Here is a 7,833-nt window from a genome sequence, read left to right as displayed (position 1 = left end):
TACTCATTTTATGGAAGTCTAACAAGTATACATTATTTACGTAAAAAATACTAGCAAATTCAAAAACATACGAAAAACTAATATTTGTACAGTGCCGCACAATTTAGGGGGGATAAAAGGTGAAACGACACCTATCGCACGCCACTAGAAGAAGCCAATAAATGGTTTCTGCCATATTTATGCATCCTTTAAGCTAGTAAATCTGTCTGTTGAGTTTGATAAAGAAATATTAACTAATACCGGAGCTACAGGAAAAAATAGTTTATTATTTTTAAATTTCAACGCCCTGTATCTCGAAAATGAGCCGCTTTAGGACATATGTTTATTAAGTAAACTGCACTTATTTTTGGATTTTTTACATACCATATCCGTTTGTAACACCTATTCATTAACACCCTGTATTTGTAAAATAACATTATAGGTAGGTAATGCGATTTTAACAGCTATAAAATTAATTTTCGAATTTTAAGATGAAAAAGAAAGAATATACTGTTTCATTCAAGCAGCAAACTATTCTGTAGTGAGTAACAATCTCATACAATCCTTTTTGAACATAAACTTTCTATTACGGTACCATCTAACAGAGTTAACATTAAATTTTCAAATAACACCTCCCGCCAACATAAATATGCATATTACAAGTTACCTAATATTTACATACTGTATTATATAAAGTTTGATATCAGTTCACGTAAGCGGTTGATCTGTTAAAGTTGGAACTTTCTAACTCTGTTGGAAGTTGCATAATTCATGTAACTCCTGCTATCTCCGGCAGATAAGCCATTGTTGTTACAAGCTGGCTATTTTTCTAAGTTCCCTCCGGGGTATATTTTTATAAAGTCTTAAACTTTCTTCGAAGATGCGGTAAGTAATAGATTATTTCCGAGATAAGTTCCGAAATAAATGTTGTATGAATTAAAGCTGTTATTTTAAAGGCCTTAGGATATTAGTAGGTAGAATGGAAGAGAAAATACTTAAAATCCAATACGCTACGTTACATCTTAGAGAATAAATATTACTAAATTATTTACTTGTGGCTAGTAACTGGTTATCAAAAGTATTGTTTTATCTGTCACAATTCCATTCAATTGTTTATTTTTAGGCAGGAAATAATAAATAAAATTGTAAGTTTCTGATAAGTAGTTGCTTTTACAGAATAAGCGAATAATAAAATGTCCAAAATTTAATTCACTATACGATACACGTAATTCTTTTGTTCTCGGTATAGAAAAATTCCTTTGTACAACGATTAAAAAATTGAAATGGCTAGAAGTTAAGGGATGATTCAGAAAAATCAGAACAAGCAGAAAAATGAATTAATTTTATATATATTTTTTTCAATCTGCTCTAAAAAATGTAAACTTTCTTTTTAGAGAAATAGATATATTTTTTAATTTTTAATAAAAAAGTTATAACAATTTCACCAAGCGAACGTTATTTTTTATCTTTGTCGTAATATAAAATTTCGGAAGCAACTTATTTTAAATAAATTAATCAAATGGCATAAAAAAAATTGTTTTAGTATTACTTAATAGTCATAAAAATTAACGATTAAAAAATTTAAATGGCTAGAAGTTAAGGGATGATTTCAGAAAAATCAGAACAAGCAGCAAAAAGAATGAATTTTATATATTTTACTACATAAACCTTGAACAGGTTGAAAATGATATGGGCGTCTGTGATCCCGTTTTAAAACTGGGGAAATTTCACTTTAAGGTAGGTTTCGTTGAAGAATTAAATATTTAACCGATAATTGATAATAAATAAATTACTCAATTTAGTACCACATCAAACACTGAAAATCAAAATAACTCGGAAACGCACAGGAATTTCGAAACAGAAGAAGTGACATTATTTTTGTTAAACTGTATGTATATAGGTAACGAAAATAACAGTTTCTTAAAAAGTCTAATAGTCATTGGTGTAGATGTTCTGTTTAAGAAAGGGGTTGAGCACCTCCTCCACTCCGCCACTGTGCAAGTTTTTGAACATTCTTATCGCTTGTTCGCTCCTTAATTAATAGGCATTATCCCCCAGACATGAAATAAATCTAAGCATTCGTTTATAAGTTATAATGAAAATTCGAGAAAAAAAATTATATTCAACACCCTGTATCTCGGGAACGAAGCCTTCTACGGCATATGTTTATAGGAACATTTCTTTTTAAAAACATGTGTTCTATCTTCTATTAAAGTTTGTCTACAAAAAATTGACACCCTGTATATTTTTAGTTTTAATATAAAAGTTATAACAATTTAAATTTTTTAATCGTTAATTTTTATGATATAACACTAAAACAATATTTTTATGCCATTCGAATGATTATTTAAAATAATGAAAAGTTGCTTTCGAAATTTTGTTTTACGAGAAAGATAAAAAATGCTTTGTGAAATTGTTATTACTTTTTTATTAAAAATATATCTATTTCTCTGCAAAGATTTAGATTTAGATTACATTTTCTAGAGTAGATTGAAAAAAAAAATTATAAAATTCATTCATTTTTCTGCTTGTTTGCTTATGATTTTTAAAATTTCTGAAATCATCCCTTATCTTCTAGTCTCCCTAACTCTGTTAATTTTAATAGTACAAGAGACAGTCAATTGACCATTTTTATGTGCAATTTTATACTCTACAACTTTTATAAGAAAATTTATTTTCTAACTCTTACCTCTTTTGAGTTATCTTGAAAACCCCCTTTATTTTATCTTTCTTCACCCCTGGCCGGAGGTTGAAAAAAAATTACTGTCACTTATTGTTATTATATACCTACCTCAAACTAACTTATATCAAAAATTCAGGAAAATTGACAAAATTGTGTAATTTTTAATATAAGACAATATTATGAAACCTTGATTTGTATACCAACGTCCTATGGGGTTTGATCAAAAGTGAGGCGAAAAAAATTAGATGAATTAGGGACCAATTCTGACTTTTTTAAGGCTGCTGTAGTAGGTATGCGACAAATGTGGTGTCGCGATTCAATTATTGACCACACATTATTTACAAAGATATAGGGTGTATGGAAACCCATTATTTCATAACCACCTTGATCAGAGCCGATTTACAATTAAATCAAAAAGTTATCCTAATTTTTTTTTAACTGTACGTAGGCTGCGTACTCTTTATAAACGTTACGTAATCTCACAAATCTCATTTTGTCAATTTACTAGGAAGAGCAGAAGCTAAATTTGAGTGCCCAGGAAATATAAACTACCTGATATCGCGCAACAAACAGTGATGCCTTCCTTAGTAAAAATGTTATGCCGGGATCTGTAATAAAATATTTTTATAATTCACCGCATCAATCGACCTGATTACTTTACCAACCCCATATAAATTTTGAATATTATCTTGAATGATTCAGGAGCATGTCCGTGTTGTGGATTTTGACGTGTAATATTTTAATGTGCGAAGCTTTTGCGTCGGCAGTGATTTCAGTAAATATTGAGCCTCATTACTCATATACACGCTACTACAGAGTGGACCGTTCGACGAAATTATACCTTTCCAGTATCTCTTTCATACTGAAATCGCAAAATAAATCTTAACTGTCTTCAATAAACGTACCCTTCACATCCGAAACATCATCTAAAAGGATAGGAAATTTTTTCGAATGAAACAATAAGTCGATTTAACTTCTTCATACTATGCAATTTCTTTCAATTACCCTCGCTATATAAAAAAAAATAAAATCTAACTGTCACATAGAGGGTGCTTCATATTAGGGATATTTTTCTTTTTTCTCTAGTCTTTTAAATTACACAATAAATCTGTAAACACTTTAATATAGTATATTTTTTTAAATAATTTCGCTCTGGTCTCAGATTTCAAGTTTGTGGTTCCAAGAAATCATCATTATTTCTTTTTATCTCTTTTTATTGATTTATTCCTGTACCTGAAATACTCTTTTCTTCCAGTGTAGATATACTTCAATATGGTACTCATAAAAAAAGAAAATTGCAAAGCAAATGATGAAAGTCTCTAGGAATAGTAAAGATAAAACAAAATTCCACACAGAAACTCTTTGAGAAAAATCATTTTCAGTCACATACAGGGTGTATATGTATGACGTACCATAAATTATGGGGGATTCAGAGGTGATAGAACATCAAAAAAGAACCTAATTTAATTTTTTTTGGGGTACGAGGTGTTAAAAACAATTCAATTTTATCTTTTCTAAAAAAAATAAGTATTAGATTGAAATTTGGGGCGGATATGTTTTTGCAGGTGCAAAATATGTTATATCGTTAAAATTGATAAAAAGGAACCGTTTTTTTTTTTTGAAAAAGAAAATTATTGATTGTCTCCAAATCAATCACCTTCTATTCCTTGATTTAGATTCTTGGTCTAATAACCTTCCTTAAAAAAATAAGGTTCTTGGAAGAACTGAAATAAAATCATAAATCATAACTTTTTTAAGAGATAAAATTGTACTAAACCAACTTAACCTAAATTGGTTTATTTTCATCCAAGGATCGTCTATACTAATGGATAGAAGTTGGACTTTGGTGCACTTTAAAAAAACGGTGCGTTTTCAAGAGCATCATTTTTGTGTAAAAGGAAATTTTATAACAAACGGCACATATACTGAAAAAAAACTACCTTTACAAAGTTATCTCATAAAATGTCACTGTACCAAACTTTTATGTAATGCATTTATTTCTGGAAAGTATCCGACACGAATTATATTTATAAAAATCATATTTAACACCCGATATCTTAAAAACAAAAGACGATAGGCCATGGTAAATAGGAAAATGTAATTTATTATTTTATTTTCGATGTTGCATCAGCCCCTGAATTTATGGTACTGAAACATCCTATATATACGAATATTCTGTAACAGCAAGTAGCAGAATTTTAGTCAATGGAAGAGCCTAGGCATATAAAAGAACCCCTTTTAAACAATTTTATGGGAACACAGGATATTGCGCATATCATATATTTTTTGACATTTTCACGTGTGACCACCCTCTACGTCGGCGTGTATGATAGGTACGTGTGCTTATGCATATTTTACATGTGTCACTACCTTGTTTAAACAGCCATGATTCTGCATGTGACAAATGACTGCGCCATAGATATTTATACACCTTTTTATACGTGACATTTCAAATTTTAGACGCTTTTAATTCGTTATCACTTATCGTCCCTTCTCCACCTGTCTAGTAGGGCAATCCCGAATAAAAGTATGTGAAATATGTACATATGAAACCGCTTCCTGAACTGAGGAAAATTAGTAATTCTGTTAAACCACTTCCTTTCAGGGAATATTAGTAGTATTGAACGACACTATTTTATTGGAGGAAAATCTAGCCACCTTTTCGATATGACATATTTGATACTAACATTTTCTGAGGACTTGTCTCGTCAGAATATTTAAATTCAGTTCAAAGTTTTGTCTAAATAGTAAGGTAACATGATATGTCAACTATCTCCATCCAGTTCTCATATTTGAGAATGCCCTTATTGGAACATGCGTATTAAAAAAGTTTTGCTTAATCAGCCCTATGTTGTATGAACATTGACTTCATATCAAGATAAAAATTATGTATATAACAAGTCATAGGTACTTGTTGCATGTCGTTAAAACGTATACAAAATATTTCATGTAAATCTACCCATTGTGCATGTACGTATGACCCACTCGCTTCTACACATCCTATATTAGCTTTGTTCGCACAGCGTTCAAACTAGTTCGGGATCAGTCAGAAGCAGTCGTCCAGCTACTTTCTCTGCTACTTCTCACAAGCATAGCATAAAAGAAGTAGCTAGACGATTGCTTCTGACTGATCCCAAACTGGTTCGAATAGCTCTGCGAACAAAGCTATTTTCGCTCGCGTAAGTTTTTTTTAATGGCTAAACGATATGTACTAATTTAAAAGTAACAAAAAATCCATGAATTGCAAGTAGTTCTACTCCGTTAGTAATAAATTAAGATTAAGCAAAGTACAACTAATTTTTTTTCTGTCTCCTACCTCATTAATCTGTTTTTTAGGATGGCTATCATAGAAATCAATTAATTTAATAAAATATTGAGTGTTTAAGGGGAATTATACATACTATAAGTGCTGAGGGGAACAATATGTTACAGTACGAAATAACTAGATAAAAAAGTCTACAATTATTCACATCCAGGATCAATAGCAAGAAAGATACGTCTTCATATGTGTAAAAGTTAAAGCTAACTACAAAATTAATCTAATATACCTAATAAAGAAGTAAAAGAATTTAAAAAACACACAAAATTGTGATAAAATTTAAATATCTACTACAAACACAATATAGATAAATTGTATAATTCAATAAGTAGAACAATTTTATAATTTTACTTCAATACAAGTAATACGTTTGTTTGTGGAATCATACTAAAATTATTTTTAAACACAGCCTTCAAAAATGATTACAAGCCACGTTCTGTGGCACCGACTGGTGATTGGTGTACCTATAGGTGGTATAGGTATTGAATTTTCAAAACCGAAAGAGTTGCACTAACCAAAGGTCTGGACATAGCGAAACATCGCCTTACTGGTAAAAACGTTGACACAGCCGTTCTTGGTGGTGAAAATTCGAAATATTTGGACTTATTCAATATTCGAGGCTGAAAACATACATAGGTATTGAATTTTTGATACCGAGATAACATTTGATCAGGACATCGCTAATACAATGCGAAACATCACCTTACTGGTAAAAATGTTGTCGACCGCGTTCTTCGTGGGGAAAATTCGAAATGTTTGGAATTTTTCAACTTTTTTTGCTGAAAACATACATAGGTATTGCATTTCGAAACCGAGAGAGTTGCACTAACCAAATTTGGTCAAGACATAGCTAATACAGTGTCAAACATCGCCTTACTATTAAAAATGTTGTCACCGCCGTTCTTGGTGGTGAAAATTCGGAATATCTAGAATTATTCAATTTTCGTGGCTGAAAACATACATAGGTATTGCATTTTGAAACCGAGAGAGTTGCATTAACCAAATTTGGACAGGACATAGCTAATATAATGCAAAATATCGTTTTTCACGAGTTTTTATTCAACCAATCAACGATCACATTATCTCGAGCAACACAACAATTTCATTGTTCATTGTTCATTGTAAACGAATCATTAATATTGTGACGCACCACAATAATACCAATAGTAATCTTTTACAATGCATTATGTTCTTATACATCTCATATACCAGCTTCTGCTATTTATCATAAGTGTGAATAGAGTCTGAATGTTATTTCAGTATAAAATATTACACCAATTTTCTATGAGTTTATGAAATACTGTCAATTTGTTATTACCTTCTTAAATACCTTCGAATTGTATTATGTTGTATAAGGATTGTATATACAATGTATACGAAATATTTCTTGTACTGGAACATTTCTAGAGACTTTTATATGCCGGCATATATCGATTGCATGTGCGCAGGCCAGTTCTCGAGAAGTGTCTAATAAAATATAAATGATCGAAATAAGATTGACATAGAGAAAAAGCAGCTACAAAACACTATGATCACGAAAATCTTATACGAGGGTGTAAACACTCTAAACCGTGTAAGTAATGTTGAAATACCCCTTACGCCTTTCCGTACCCTCTGAAAACGTAATATCGGATGCCATCTGCTGTCCGATTTGATACGTGCATGATTTTTAAATCGTAGAAGTGGATTAAAGCCGAAATGAAATTTTTTCTTATGCATGTGGACTTTTCTACACAGTGACTGAAGTTTTATTTTATAGTCACAGATATGTTGCTCGCGTGAAATGAAAATGAAAAATTTTATTAGAAGGTGCCTGAACTTTAGTGATGATGGAACTTTACTTGGAAAAAAT

The sequence above is a fragment of the Anoplophora glabripennis genome, unplaced genomic scaffold (assembly GCF_000390285.2).
Source record: "Anoplophora glabripennis isolate ALB-LARVAE unplaced genomic scaffold, Agla_2.0 scaffold270, whole genome shotgun sequence".
Lineage (NCBI taxonomy): Eukaryota > Metazoa > Arthropoda > Insecta > Coleoptera > Cerambycidae > Anoplophora > Anoplophora glabripennis.
Note: the sequence above shows the minus strand (reverse complement) of the source record.